The sequence below is a fragment of the Euprymna scolopes genome, chromosome 38 (genome assembly GCF_053919585.1).
Source record: "Euprymna scolopes isolate OS-2025 chromosome 38, ASM5391958v1, whole genome shotgun sequence".
Classification (NCBI taxonomy): Eukaryota; Metazoa; Mollusca; class Cephalopoda; order Sepiida; family Sepiolidae; genus Euprymna; species Euprymna scolopes.
Genome location: NC_136519.1, coordinates 17920381 through 17937785, shown reverse-complemented (window position 1 = coordinate 17937785; position 17405 = coordinate 17920381). Strand labels below are relative to the sequence as shown.

At 34.5% G+C, this 17405-nt stretch overlaps 1 protein-coding gene and 1 pseudogene across 3 annotated transcripts in view; one reads left to right on the top strand and one right to left on the bottom strand.

Moving 5' to 3' along the window:
* Positions 1-17405, bottom strand: part of LOC145263079 (glycoprotein-N-acetylgalactosamine 3-beta-galactosyltransferase 1-like) — a 556008-nt gene that overhangs the window by 78643 nt on the left and 459960 nt on the right. The gene's annotated exons all lie outside the window — the stretch shown is intronic.
* Positions 9821-9954, top strand: LOC145263453 (U2 spliceosomal RNA; annotated as a pseudogene).

Sequence of the window (17405 nt, the reverse complement as noted above, 5' to 3'; positions counted from 1 at the left end):
TGAAGACATCCAAGTTGTAGTCAGGTGGGAAACAGGCGAATGGAAGAGAGTTCCACAGTCGTGCACTTCTGAGAAAGCAGCTCTGCTCATGGAATCTACATTTGGATTTAGGCACAGATAAAGAGTGGGGAAAATTATTGACAGTAGTTTCAGCCAGACGGGTGTTTCTCGTGAAAGATTGGCGAGGGGGGACCAGAGATTGGAGCTCAGACGAGCACTTGCCATGGAAATAACGATAAAACAAAGACAGGCTCGCAATGTTTCTTCTGTGGGAGAGAGGTTGCAGGGAAGAGAAAAGGGCATCCCCCACCAAACCACAAAGTCTATTTTGTACTCTGTCAAGGCAGGATAGGCTGTTTTTAGCAGCTCCTGGATGTACTTGGCTTTTATACAGATAGAGAATTGCATCAGTAGTGAGATATCTTCTGGAGCGGTAGAAGGATCCCACCATTTTCCCAGCGTCCCTGGCAACAGATTTGATGTATGTGTTCCATTTCATATCAGGAGTCAAGCTTGTCAAAACATGGAGCCTCCCCAAGACGAGAACCATCCATTTCAATTGATGCCAGATGGGGATCAGAGCATTGATGATGTAAAGATAGAAGCTTGGTTTTTCATCAGGGAGGTCATTTATGAATATCAGGAATAATAAAGGTCCAAGGATAGACCCCTGAGGTACTCCCGCATTTATATCATATTGTTTAGATGTACAACCGTCGAGGACAACTTGGATTTTTCTCTTACTTAAGAAGGATTTAATTACATTATGTATTTTTCCAGTTATACCATATGATCTAATTTTCCTTAGAAGACCATCGTGCCATACTCTGTAAAAAGCATTAGATATATCAAGGGCTACCGCTCTACCCTCCCCTGTTTTGTCCAGTGAACAGTATATACTTTCAGAGACTACAGTTAAGATATCAGCTGTTGAATGGCCTTGCCTAAATCCATATTGTTTGTCGGTCAGGAGTTTAGCAGCTCTTAGGTGTTGGACTAGGGCTTGATTAACTAAGGACTCAAATATTTTGGCGAAAAGCAGGAGGAGGCTAATAGGGCGATAATTTGCTGGGTCAGTTCCTTCACCAGAATTCTTGAAGACTGGTACCACAGGAGCGGTTTTCCAGTAGTCAGAAAGCAAGATTCATTAAGGCATTTATTGTAAAGTTTGGAGAGAACTGGAGCAACCTCAGCAGAACATTTTTTTAATAGCACAGCCTGGATGAGATCGGGACCACATGCTTTTGAGGTGTCAAGGTTTTTTATGATACCATGTACCTGAGAAGTACCTGAATACTTGATTGATTTTTATATTGTACCTTGGTGCATTTATAATTTTTTTATTTTTTGGTTATTAAGATAGGTGCAAGATGGTTCGGAGGGAATTATTTTTAATTTCGATTTTCTTATTTTATAATTTATTTATTTAGTTTCTTGTTAGTTATTAAATACAAAAAAAAAAAACTGAAAAAAAAAAACTATAAATACATCAAGCCTCAAAGGAAGAGGAAAAGAAAATGATAACAACAATCGCTCCTGATAATAATCGGATGCACCGATAGAAGAATATGGCCAAACAACTTTTGGGCGCCATTTTATACAACATGCCAGCTGAAATAAAAAAGACCACTCAGCAAATGGAAAAGATATTGATATCCAGAAAAATTGGAAAATTGTTGTGTTCAATCAGACATGCTCAAATAATAACTTGCTGGTAAAATATACAAATATATATATATATATATATATATATATATATATATATATATATAAGTGAAGTTGTCTGTCTCCGCGAGGGATAGTCTTTACGAAACTACTGTCAATTTTTAGTCTACAGACTTAAAACTTGCTATGTAGGCAATTTGGATCCATGAAACAAATCTGATTCGGCTAACTGGTCAAAATTGCAAAAAATGGAACTTGGCATATGTTGACCAAACATGCATCTTTTACGCATGCACAAATATACATTTATACATTCAATTGTATTAATTTTTAAAGTTTTGATACGCATAAGAAGTTAGCTCACATGGTAACAAATATAGTAGGAGCACTGCATGTAATTTTTTACCTTTTTTATCCATCTGTTGATAGCTCAAAGGGTAACGACTAAGGCTGGAGCACTAAATGTTTTGGTTTCAATTCTAGCTGATGGCACTTAAGTCATTTTTTTAAAAACTTTTGAAATCACTACTATATATTAGGTACAATATGATAATCAGTAGAGAATTGACTCCATAATAATAATGAATATGAAATCTGCATAAATTAAAATATATTAAGCGTATTTTATGGCAGCACAATGCTGAAATATGTAACATATAGTTTTTATATAAATAATTTGTATGTGTGTGTGTGTGTGTGTGTGATCCACATACTGTTTCGTTGTATCACAGCTCATCAGTGTGCCTAGACAAGCAACTACCTCAAGCCCAGATAGAAACTCGACAGCCCAAACAACAGCCGGCGCTTCTAACCATTACTCGGTTATTCATCTGCTCGCTATTCGGCTGCTGCTTTGCAGGTCTATATATATATATATATATATATATATATATATATAGCATATACGTGACACTCATTTCAGCTCTCTGACAATAGATGAAAACGATCTTATGTCTACAAAATGTCAGCTTGACAAGAGCTAATATCTCTTAAGATAGGCCTGTATTTACTGAAAATTAAAATCTTTATGTTTAATATGTCCTTATAAGAAATAGAATATTTATTATACTTTATCATATTACAATTTCTGACTAAATCTATTGGGATAAATGGTTCTCGTCTTTGGGAGGCTCCATGTTTTAGGCTTCTGGGCTTGACCATTGTTTTTGATCTGAGGTGGAACTCGCATATCAGATCTGTTGCTGTAGTCGCTGGAGGGGTGGTGGGAATCTTCTACTGCTCCATTAGGTGTCCCATTACTAAGGCAATTCTCTATCTTTGTAGGTTGCCACATCTTTCTCAGAGAAGAGACGTTGTGGACTTGTCTCTACTTTGTAATTGTTTTCATGGTGGGTGCTCATCTGAGCTCCAATCTATAGTCCCCCCCCTCCTTGCCAAACTTTCATGAAAGACACTCATCTGGCTGAAACCACTGTCAATAGTTCCCCTCACTCTTTGTCTGTGCTTGGACCTAGATATAGATTCCATGAACGGAGCTGCTTTCTTGGAACTGAACGCCTGTGGAGCTCTCTTCCGTTTACCTGTTTTCCAGCTGATTGCAATTTGGTGGTCTTCGCATCCGTGGGTAGGTTCTTAATGAACCTTTCCCCTTAATCCAATTTACCAAATTTCCACTACTAACGATTACTATGATATTATCCCATTGACTACTGTACACTCAATAACCCTTATCCTCGAATGACCTTGGGGCCTTGATAAGTGGTGACTCCTATGTAAAAAAAAAAAATCTTACTCAGTATAGACCACAGATGTTGGATGACATTCATTTATTGCTATCTTAAATGTGCATTTTTTAGTTTTTCCAGAACTATTTACACACACACACGGGGCGTTCCAAAGGTTTATCTTTTTCAACCCAAAAAGTTGAAGAGGTACAAAGACGAGTAATATTTAAATGAACGACATTCTGCTCAAGAATTTTTTTTTTTCTTTTTACATAGTCACGACCATTCTTAATGCACTTTTGCCAGGAATTCAATAACACATCTCCTTCTAACGCATGTCCATGACAGGAGTTGCTTTCTTAGAGTCTCACACCGTCAATATCTGCAACAGAGAGATGAAACATTCAGGCGATGAATTTCCAAGTTCAGTCATCACAAATATGCAATTTGTAATCCCCTCTGATCCATTCAGATGAAATAAAAATAGGCGGCATTACTTTTAGAACACCCCTCATATATATATATATATATATGTTTAATTATATTTCACATTTTATTTATACCAGTCCTTTAATTTATGAAGCTCGGTGGAACTACAAAGCATATATAAATAACAAAAGTCTATACTCCAAATTTAAAGATGTTGACCATTTTACCGTTTACTAGCAGGGCTACCCGGCGTTGCTCGGGACCGTATAAACAATGAAAAAACAAAAGCAGATATTGAACATATGTTTGATTCTTAGGGGAGAGGAATCTTTCATCTCTATGTATTATTTGTTTTATCTACCCTAGGACTGATATTGTTCATGTTTTATCCCTAGCATAGGTAATTTACAGCATGTATATGAAATTGTTTTACCTTAGGGAGAAGAGAACAGGTAATATACAACATAATGTGTCTATATTACATCCCTGGCAACGCCTAGAAACCAGCTAGAACATGTATTTCAGTCAATCTTTATTATATCCTGGGCTATGCCGGGAAACCAGCTAATCTCTTTTTAGTGACTTGACCACCAAAATACCTCCCTAAGTGTGTCCTTTCTTTTGAACTTATTAGATATAGGTATCTAGAAATGTGTGTGAAATTTTGTTGAATGCATTGTTCACTATGATTTTCTTATTGTTCTACACAATATCAACTGTAGCGAAATAACACAGTAAACTTAGTGTAGTGTTAGAATAAAGAGCAGAGGAAAAAATTAGAATCATATTTTGTAATTGCAAATCTAAATTTGCTAGCATGTACCAGTATTTGCCAGGTTGTGGAAATTTGGAACTTATAACATATGTAGTGGCCTTTTCCTAGATACCTATTGCTAAAAATTATACTTTCATTTTGTTAGAAAAATCTCTCTTCAGATGCCCTGCATCATTCAAAATAAAAACAAATATTTTTATAATTGTTTCAGTATATTGCTACACAATGTGAAAGTTTTTAACGTTTGTAAAAAAAATCATGAATGTGCTTATATTGCAAAAAAGAAAATATCAGTGCACAGTATTGAAAGTGTTTGAGATTCAAAAGTCTGTAACATTTCTACTAACTTCATAAGATGTCATGTGAGAAACTGAATTGAATATCAAGACATTATCTGAAGCGTTTTTATTTTGGTGTAACATATGTGTTTACAGTGAACCTTAACTTTTAATAAACAGATTGGTATGCAATGACATAGGCTAAGAATCTTTAAAATATATATAAATTGGAAAAATGTGTGAACAAATGAAAAAAAAATGATCCGCTCCACTTGATGACATCAAGCACAGTAATATTTTAGTGAAGAAAATATGAAATTGATGTTCAGTGATTAGTTTGGATGAATGAGAAAATGTAATTGTTTGATGCATAAAAATAACTCAGTTGCTGTATTTGATATTAAGCAGCAAAATATAGTGATTTGAATATTTGGGAAAACATCAAACCAGATTATGTAAAAAGAAAAAAAAAAGATGAAATTAGAAAATATATATTTTATGTTTATGAGTTCTGCCAATCAAAATTTTGTGGCAGAAATTGGGTGATTACCATGCAATTTTATTTTGGTAAAATTCTTAAATTATTAGAATGTTTATTATAATTTCTAATTAGTGACTTGTTATAATCAAAATCCGCCCTAAAGAGTGTCCTTTCTTTTATTAGGTATCAGAGTAGGTATCAAGATTTCTACTTCTATACAAATGTGATATTTCAGATCTGTACATAAAAAATTTGTTGAATATATAGGTTGAGAATTGTTCTGTGTCGCTCTCTCTCACACACACACGCATTCTCACTTTTATAGATATAATAGATAGATTACTCTAGATATATTTCCATATGTCTGAATACCCTATATACAAATTTTCAAATCTGTAGATAAAAAAATTTGTTGAGTATATAGGTTGAAAATTGTTCTCTCTCTCTCTCTCACACACACATTCTCAATTTTAGAGATATAATAGATAGATTATGCTAGATATATTTCCATATGTCTGAATACCCTATATACAAATTTTCTAATCTGTAGATCAAATATTTGTTGAATATATAGGTTGAAAATTGTTCTTACTCTCTCTCTCTCTCTCTCTGGCTACCTCACACACACATTCTAACTTTTATAGATATAATAGATAGATTATGCTAGATATATTTCCATATGTGTGAATACCCTATATACAAATTTTCTAATTTGTAGATAAAAAATTTGTAGAGTGCATAGGTTGAGAATTGTTCTCTCTATCTCTCACACACACACATTCTAACTTTTAATGATATAATAGATTATGCTAGATATATTTCGATATTTCTGAATACCCTATATATAAAAATTTGTTGAATGTATAGGTTGAGAACTGTTCTCTCTCTCTCTCTCTCTCTCTCGCTCACACACACACACATTCTCACTTTTATAGATATAATAGAAAGATTATCCTAGATATATTTCTATTTGTATGAATACTCTATATACAAATTTTAAAATCTGTAGATAAAGAATTTGTTGAGTATATGGGTTGAGAATTGTTCTCTCTCTCTCTCTCTCTCTCTCACACACACACACACATTCTCACTTTTATAGATATAATAGATTATGCTAGATATATTTCCATATGTCTGAATACCCTATATACAAATTTTCAAATCTGTAGATAAAAAATTTGTTGAGTATATAGGTTGAGAATTGTTCTCTCTCTCTCTATCACACACATTCTCACTTTTATAGATATAATAGACAGATTATGCCAGATATATTGAAATATGTCTGAATGCCCAATATACAAATTTTGAAATCTGTAGATAAAAAATTTGTTGTATACATAGGTTGACAATTGTCCTCTCTCTCACACACACACACATTCTCACTTTTATACATATAATAGATAGATTATGCTAGATATATTTCTATATGTCTGAACACCCTATATACAAATGTTCAAATCTGTGGATAAAAAATTTGTTGAATGTATAGGTTGAGAATTTTTATCTCTCTCTTTTTCTCTCTCTCTCTCTCGCTATCTCACACACACGCATTCTCACTTTTATAGATAAAATAGATAGATTATGCTAGATATATTTCCATATGTCTGAATACCCTATATACAAAGTTTCAAATCTGTAGATAAAAAATTTGTTGAATATATAGGTTTAGAATTGTTCTCTCTCTCTCTCTCTCTCTCTCACACACACATTCTAACTTTTGTAGTTATAATAGATAGATTATGCTAGATATATTTCCATATGTCTGAATACCCTATATACAAATTTTCTAAACTGTAGGTAAAAAATTTGTTGAGTATGTAGGTTAAGAATTGTTCTCTCTCTCTCTCACACACACACACACACACAAGTTCTCACTTTTATAGATATAATAGATAGATTATGCTAGATATATTTCTATATGTCTGCCTACCCTATATACAAATTGCCAAATCTGTGCCCAAAAATGTGTGGAATATATAGGTTGAGAATTGTTCTCTCTCTCTCTCTCTCTCACACATATTCTCACTTTTATAGGTTATATAGGTTGAGAATTTTTTGCTCTTTCCATCACTCACATTCACACTTTTATAGATATAATACATAGATTATGCCAGATATATTTACATATGTCTGAATACCCAATATACACATTTTCAAATCTGTAGATAAAAAATTAGTTGAATATATAGGTTGAGAATTGTTCTCTCTCTCTCTCCTTCTCTCTCTCTCACACACACATTCTCACTTTTATAGATATAATAGATAGATTATGCTAGATATATTTCCATACGTCTGAATACCCTATATCCAAATTTTCTAATATGTAGATAAAAAATTTGTTGAATATATAGGGTGAGAATTTTCCTTCCTCTCTTTCTCTCTCTCTCTTTCTCACACACACACAAGCTGAAAATTGTTCTCTCTCTCTCTCTGACTCTCTCTCTCTCTCACACACACACACATGGTCATTTTATAGATATAATAGATAGGTTATGCTAGATATATTTCTATATGTCTGAATACCCTATATACAAATTTTTAAATCTGTAGATAAAATATTTGTTGAGTATATAGGTTGAGAATTGTTCTTTCTCTCTCTCTCACACACACATTCTCACTTTTATAGATATAATAGATTATGCTAGATATATTTCCAAATGTCTGAATACCCTATATACAAATTTTCAAATCTGTAAAGATAGAATTTGTTGAATATATTGGGTGTAGAATTGTTCTCTCTCTCTCTCTTTCACACACATTCTCACTTTTATAGATATAATAGATAGATTATGCTAGATATATTTCCTTATGTCTGAATACCCTATATACAAATTATCAAATCTGTAGATACAAAATTTGTTGAGTATATAGGTTGAGAATTGTTCTCTCTCTCTCTCTCTCTCACTCACTCACTCACTCACAAACACACACACACATTCTACCTTTTATAGATATAATAGATTATGCTAGATATATTTCCATATGTCTGAATACCCTGTATACAAATTTTCAGATCTGTACATAAAAATTAGTTGAATATATAGGTTGAGAATTGTTCTCTCTCTCTCTCTTCTCTCTCTCTCTTTCACACACATTCTCACTTTTCTAGATATAATAGATAGATTATGCTAGATATATTTCCATATGTCTGAATACCCTATATACAAATTTTATAATCGGTAGATAAAAAATTTGTTGAATATATAGGGTGAGAATTGTACTTACTCTCTCTCTCTCTCTCTCTCTCTCTCTCTCTCTCTCTCTCTCTCTCACGCACACATTTTCACTTTTATGGATATAATAGATAGATTATGCTGGATATATTTCCATATGTCTGAATACCCTATATACAAATGGTCAAATCTGTAGATAACAAATTTATTGAATAGATAGGTTGAGAATTGTTCTCTCTCTCTCTCTCGCAACCTTACACACACAACCACACGCAAACATTCTGACTTTTATAGATATAATAGATCGATTATGCTAGATATATTTCCATATGTCTGAATACCCAATATACAAATTTTCAAATCTGTAGGTAAAAAATTTGTTGAATATATAGGTTGAGAATTGTTCTCTCTCTCTCACACACTCACATTCTCACTTTTATAGATATAATGTATAGATTATGCTAGATATATTTCTATATGTCTGAATACCCTATATACAAAGTTTAAAATCCGTAGATAAAAATACGTTGAGTATATAGGTTGAGAATTGTTCTCTCTCTCTCTTACGCATACACACACACACACACACACATTTTCACTTTTATAGATATAATAGATAGATTATGCTAGATATATTTCCATATGTCTGAATACCCTATATACAAATTTTCAAATCTGTAGATAAAAAATGTATTGAATATATAGGTTGAGAATTGTTGTCTCTCTCTCTCTCTCTGGCTACCTCACACACACACACATTTTCACTTTTATAGATATAATAGATAGATTATGCTAGATATATTTCCATATGTCTGAATACCCTATATACAAACTTTCAAATCTGTAGATAAAAAATTTGTTGAGTATATAGGTTGAGAATTGTTCTCTCTCTCTCACACGAAACTGTGCGCTCGGCTTCTTCCCCCCCTTCCCACCCCAAATGCTTGGGAAACTGTGCACTGTTTTTGTTGGTTTTCAAGCTGCCTCTTCCCCCCCCCCACACACACACAGTTTAACAGTAGTAGGAGGTCAAGAGAAAGAGGGTGAGAGAGAGAGAAGAGTAAGTTGGTGAGAGAGAGAGAAAAGAGAAAGAGGGTGTTGGTTTTATATTTTTATTATCGTCTAATATTTTGAAAGCTGAATTTCTAATAAAATGTGCATCTATAGGAGATAATGCCTGGGAATGTGTTCCCCCCCCCACAGTTTAACAGTGGTGTGACGTCAAGAGAAAGAGGGTGAGAGAGAGGGAAGAGTAAGTGGGTGAGAGAGAGAAAGAGAGAGAAAAAAAAGAAAGACGGTGTTGGTTTTGTGAAAAAAGTTGTTATTTACAATTGTTCGCATTCTTGGCCTTTTGGTCAAGATCAAAGTGTAGTATCTGTTCTTCAGATGCTGCACTTCTATTTCTTGTTCTCTTTCGGTGGAGGAGAAATCCTCCACGACTGAGACAATTTTTATTTTTGTACCTTTTCTCCACGTTAAAAAACGACCCTGGTGTCTAACTGTCCCGTGGGGAGGCATAATAAATAGGTACAATTGTTCGCCATTAGTGGATGTTGACGTCACGTCACGTGACATGACTAAGCGTTTTTTTTTTTTAGTATGAATAACATTTTTTGTTTTAATTATAAAGTCTACACTTAATTTTATAGAAAATGATGTATATATAATAGAAAAAAAAAATTACTGGTTTTGTTGGATTCAAGTGGATCCCCCCCCTCCAGTTTAAGAGATAGCAGGTCACGTGGTAATATACAAAATGGCTAGCGTAAATATAAAGATCGGTTTTTTTATCGACGAATATTTTGAAAGCTGAATTTTTTTTTATTCCTGTACATTTTTTCCTGATATTTTTCGTTAAAACTCTTGTATAAATACTATTTTTAACCAGTTAAATACGTTGGAGACATTGTCATGGAGTTTAATAATCTCTAGAACAAAGCAGAAGAGAAATTACAAAAGTATCGGTAAAACAAAGTGTTTGTTTACATTTGTTCGCCATTACTGGATGTTGACGTCACGTCACGTGACATGACTAAGCGTTTTTGGATTATGTAATATTAACATTAAAATGACAGGTTTTTTGGGGGGCCCCCCTAGGAGAGAAATGATCAGTTCACCCCCTTTTAATGGTCCGTTTGGTGTGGAATTTCGATATTTGTCATGCGGGTGATCAAGGTTCAATATGATACATAATTTGTCAACTTTGGTTGTGTCTGTCAAAAGTTTGAGCTGACGTCACGTCACGTGACACGTATTGAATAACGTTAAAATGACAGGTTTTTTGGGGGGCCCCCCTAGGAGAAAAACGATCAGTTGACCCCTTTCTACTGGTCCGTTTGACGTGAAATTTCGATATTTGTCATCCGGGTGATCAAGGTGCAATATGATACCAAATTTGTCAACTCTGGTTCCGTCTTTCAACAGTTTTAGCGTTACAAACAAACATACATACATACATACATACATACACACCGATTTTTGCCTTTTATATATATAGATTATTTTAAAAATAAATTTATATATCATTAAATAAAATCATTTTTTTTTGTCTATTAAATCTATTTTTGATCTGTTCCAATTTCCAGATAATGGTCTTCTTTTGTTCCGTCAGGAACTGGTTGATGTAATCGCCATATTTATAAGTCTGGATACTTTCCAATCCTTCTGGATTCATCATCAGGGATAGATTACTGTAAATGATTTTGAACAATTTATATTTTTTACTTAGATTTATAACAAATATGACGATTACATTAGTCACTTCCTGCCAGAAGTAAAGATTGTTATACTGAAGTTGGAAAGGATACAAAACAGAATTAATAGACAAAAAAAAAGTTTATTTTATTATATAATAATAAGAAAAAAATGCTACCTAAATAAATTGGTTTTTATCTAATTTTTCATGAACCAATCTTTATTAAATTTAGAATATATGTGTGCATATATGTATGTATTATGTGTGCATATATGTATACATTATGCGTGCATATTTGTATATATTATGTGTGCATATTTGTATATATTATGTGTGCATATATGTATATATTATGTGTGCATATATGTATATATTATGTGTGCATATTTGTATATATTATGTGTGCATATATGTATGTATTATGTGTGCATATATGTATGTATTATTTGTGCATATTTGTAAATAGTATGTGTGCATATTTGTATATATTATGTGTGCATATTTGTATATATTATGTGTGCATATTTGTATATATTATGTGTGCATATTTGTATATATTATGTGTGCATATTTGTATGTATTATGTGTGCATATTTGTATGTATTATTTGTGCATATATGTATATACTATGTGTGCATATTTGTATATACTATGTGTGCATATTTGTATATACTATGTGTGCATATTTGTATATACTATGTGTGCATATTTGTATATATTATATGTGCATATATGTATATATTATATGTGAATATATGTATATATGCACACGCACTATATATAACATAGATACACACTTTAGTATATAAACGTTACCCATTTTTTCTCCCTATATGTGTGTATATTCTTTAGTTACCGTCCCTTCTTGCGTTACTGTTCTCCCCTGGATATTAATTTTTCATGTTGGTTAATTTTATGTTAGAACAACATGAGTAATGAATCTTTTCCATGAAAAAAATTAAAACGATAAAAAAAACGTCTGTCTTGATAATCATAACTAAAAGGCATTGCAATTAAATTTAACGAGCAAGAAATATACAACGCAATTTATACTTATTTTGACATTAAAATATCTTTTAGCTAAAAAAAGAAGAAGCGTGCTTTCATTTTTAAAGTTCATAAATTGGATGTAAAAATAGTTTCAATTTCTTATAATAAGAAATATTTATTTAATGAATATATATATATATACGTTTTATTTTTTTTACCGTTTTATCTGTTCAGTTACATATGTTTCAGTTGGCGGACCATATTTACGATCCAGCAGCCTCATCAGACCTTACAGAAACACGAGTATTTCTGTAAGGTCTGATGAGGCCGCTGGATCGTAAATATGATCCGCCAACCGAAACATATGTAACTGAACAGATAAAACGGTAATAAAAAATAAAACGCATATTTGCTTTGCAATAGTATTGAGCACTCTCTTCAGGTTTTACTAATTACCATTTTTGCCAAAGACATATATATATATATATATATAGTCACCCACAAGCAGTACTGTTTCGCTGTTTCACAGCTCATCTGTGCAGCTGGACAAGCAACTACCTCAAGCCAGGATCGAAACCCGATCGCCCAACCTACAGTCGGCGCTTCTAACCTTTGCGTTATATGGCTGCTGCGTTGCGGGTAGTGAATTAACAATGTTTTGACATCCTTCAAAGTACTTAAGCTCAATTTGTTTACACAAAGAGCATCGCTTCATACGCTAATGGTAATTTGTATATCACTTCCCAAAATGCTCAACCTAAGATAGGGAGCATTATAGTCATCCACATAGTACTATATCATCATTGGCAGAACTCAGATACAAGAATACATTTTGCTCATTAGGAGCCAGCCCACACTATGAAGTGTTTTAGGTGAATCACGAGGCGCAACGTTGTATCGCACGCACTTCAGAGGTCACCATTCGCTGTGGCAAATATGTGCTTGACATGCAGGCTCAGGGCAAGGCACCTTGCAGCAGGCTTCCACACACCATTACCTGGAGTACCACCTTGTCGCCTAACCGCCAGGAGAGTTTATTAAGGCGTACATCTCTTCTATTGAATTAAATGCGCCCCCAGATACCAACTTGAAAAATTTCTATGGTTTGACACGTGTTTTTAGAATATATATAATCCAGGTTAATATTTTTCACAGGTGAAGCAACCAATTAAGTTTTAGCAAGATATGTTTTTTATTTGTTTTACATAAGCACTAATATGTCGCTACACATTCATGAGCATGTTTCGTTCAGTCAGTTACAAGTAATTAGAGACCTCTCCGGGCGATATTGCTTATATAAAAGTTCAGTCAGTAAGACTACTAACTGAAAGTATAGCGATATATTAATGCTTATGTAAAACAAAGTATATATATATATATATATATATATATATATATATATATATATATATATATATATATATATATGTGAGGTTCCTTCAATAAGTTTCCAGACTTTTTGTACAGGTATTTAAAACTGTCATACACTTTTGAAAATTCAGTATGTTATTACTATACATATTATGAGATAACAGACCAATTTTTATGATTTCAGGTTCAATTGAACAGCAACAGCAGAAATTGGAATACACCTTACTAAAGCCTGATTGTCATGGCTGGTGAATTTCACAAATGCAATCTGGACGTGAGGACAATTTAGAAGAAGGATATGCAATAGAATTTTGTTTTAAACTTGGAAAAAATGCCACAGAAACGTATGGAATACTTTAGATCCATTTTGGACCATGACTTACATGAATCGAGGATCAGTTTTTGAGCAGCATAAGAGAAGGAAAGCAGGGAGTCTGAAGGATGATGAGAGATGTGGGAGAAGTAAGGAAGTCAGAACACCAGAGTTGATTGGCCAAATAAAGAATTTCATGGATAAGGACCGTTGTGTGTCTATAGAGAAAATAAGTGCACAGTTTGATATCACATTATTTGTAAGGGACTGAAGATTTGGAAGATTTGCACAAAGTTTGTCCCAAGGGTGTTCAGAGAAGATCAGACTATTTGATCCAGACGGGCATTAAGACAGTTCCTCACCCTCCCTATAGTTTAGACCTTGCTCCCTGTGACATTTGGTTATTCTCTAAGCTCAAGAAAAACCTTAAAGGCTGTTATTATGAGACTTGAGAAGATGAAAGAAACTGTGATGAGGGTCATAGACACGCTTGCACAAGAGGATTTCCATGAAGTCTTCCAGAAATTGTTGGAACAGTACAACAAGTGCATTGCAGCGGAAGGAGATTACTTCGAAGGAGCCTAGAGTTTAATGTATGTACTATCAATAAAAGTGACCATACGAAAAAAAGAAACTTATTAAAGGCACTTCATATGCTCATTCTATAAATGATATATATTCAATGTTATCTTAACAACGTAATACAAGGTGTCTCAAAATTAACCATCAATTTTAATACCAAGAAAATTATGCCTTATTTTGAGGCACCATCTTATATTGTCTGAATCTCACTCTCCTAACATGTGACCTTGTTTCAATTTAATTCGTCTGATTCTTTTTTTTTTTTTTTTACATGAAGGTCACCACTTATCAAGGCCCAGGAGCCACTCAGGGATAAGGGTTATTTTGTGTACAGTAATCAATGGGATAGTGTTGCAGTATTCATTAGTACTGGAGATTTGATAAAGTGTCATTACTTAAGGGGGTGGTTCATCAGGAATTTGTTTATGTTGGACTTGAAGACATCCATGTTGAAGTCAGGAGGGAAACAGGCAAGCGGTAGAGAGTTCCACAGGCGTGCACTTCTAAGAAAGAAGCTTTGTTCATGGAATCTACGTTTTGATTTAGGCGCCGATAAAGAGTGGGAAAAATTCTTGACAGTGGTTTCAGCTAGACGGATGTTTATCGTGAAAGATTGGCGAGGGGGGTACCAGAGATTGGAGTTCAGACGAGCACTTGCCATGGAAATAACGATAAAACAAAGACAGATTCACAACGTCTCTTCTGCGGGAGAGAGGTTGCAGAGAGGAGCAAAGGGCATTTCCCACTAAGCCACAAAGTCTATTTTGTACTCTGTCAAGGCAGGATAGGCTGTTTTTAGCAGCTCCTGCCCAGATGTGGCAGCAGTATTCCATCCTTGGACGTACTTGACTTTTATATAGATAGAGAATTGCATCAGTAGTGAGATATCTTCTGGAGTGGTAGAAGGATCCCACCATTTTTCCAGCGACCTTGGCAATAGACTTGATGTATGTGTTCCATTTAAGATCAGGAGTAAAGGTCAAGCCCAGAAGCTTGTCAAAACGTGGGCCCTCTCCCTAGGCGAGAGCCATCCATTTCAATTGATGCTAGATGGGGATCAGAGCGTTGATGATGTAAAGATAGGAGTTTGGTTTTAGATGTATTAAAGGTAACCAGCCACATCTTCCCCCACTGAAGATCAGAGGAGAGAGAATCAGAGAGAACTTTGTTATTTACGGCCTTTTATGTGTTGCCGTAGATGGTCGTGTCATTAGCATAGATGTCAACTAATGATTTAAGTATGTGTTTTGGGAGATCATTGATGTAGATCAGGAAGAGAGTTGGGCCCAGGATTGACCCCTGAGGGACTTCAACATTAATACTGTGGGCCTCTGATTTTTGTCCATCAACCACTACTCTTATGAGCCTATCAGAGAGAAATGATTTAATGATTGAGAAAACATTTCCAGTTATATCGTAGCTGGAAATCTTGTGAAGTAAGCCTTTATGCCATATCTTGTCGAAGGCCTTTGATATGTCAAGAGCAATTGCCCTAGAAAGGAAGCGTTTGTTAAGAGATTCGCTAATCCTATGAGATATAACCATTAGCATATCTGCCGTAGATCTTGCAGAACGGAAACCATATTGCGTGTCACTTAGAAGTTTATTTCTGCTGAGGTGGTTGACCACTTCTCTATTTAATATGGATTCCAGCAACTTACTCATGACACACAGGAGACCTATTGGTCTGTACTGAGAGGGAGATAACTTGTCACCTGAATTCTTAAATACAGGCATACTGATGAGGTTTTCCAGTGTGTTGGAAAGCACTTCTCCTAAAGGCAACGCTTAAACAGTTTTGTAAGTATGGGAGCAAGTTCTGGTTGAAGCTTTTTTAACACTGTAATTGGGATGCCGTCAGGGCCAGTTGCTTTACTGGAATCAAGGTTCTTGATTAGCTTGGTGACCTCATGCACAGATATTCGTATGTTACCTAGCATGTTGTCTGTTATAGAAGGAAATACAGGGAGTTGATGGCCTTCATCGCATAGGGTAGAATTTGCTGCAAAGTTCTTGGCAAGTAGTTTGGCCTTGTCGGATGCTGACAAGATGACCTCTGGACCATTGATAATGGTTGGGATAGAATGTACGCTTCTGTTCAGGATCCTATTTGTTATTTGCCAAAACTGCTGAGAACCAAGCCACTGGTCAGCTACTTTGGATTTAACGGACTGAGCATATAGCTCTCTTGCATTTTTTATTACTCTTTTACAGTGGTTGCTGGCAGTCCTGAAAGCAGCTTTAGGCTCAGTGCATCTATTATGTTGGTAGCTATGGAAAAAGTGATTTCTGTGCGCGATGGCAGCAGCACATTCTGGGGAGAACCATGGCTGGCTGCTAGGTTTTTGTTGGAATTTTTTGGATGGTATGAATCGGTCTATGCCTACAATTAACCATTCGGTCAGGTCTGATACTATAGAGGATACATCCTTTTTAAATATGGAACATAGAGATACATCAGATATGAATGTACGGAAGCTATCTCAGTCAGCCATAGAGTATCGGTATACAGTACGGTGGAGAGGTACATCTGGGGACTTATTACATTTCATTTTTATCTTAACTGATACAATGGCGTGGTCGGAGGATCCTAGAGGAGATAGAACGGAACATGAATATAGCTCAGGGGAAGTTGAGAGAAAAAGGTCTAAAAGGCTTGCATACTGACCAGTAGTATCGGACACATGGGTGGGCTCGCGAACAATCTGAGTGAAAACCATCAACACCAGCAGGGTTGATTTGTTGCATCATAAATTCCTGTGAATTTCCATCATTTATTTATTTCTTTTTTATTGCTGAACACAAAATAAAAACATTTAAGTTCACTTATTCCTTAATCACATTTATTTTCACACTTACTAAACGTCTATATGACGCCTTTTTAACACTTCACACTAAACTATTTAAACCACTGGACGATTTCTTTTATTTCTATGGTGACACTCTAAGCTTGCTATTGTCTGTTGAT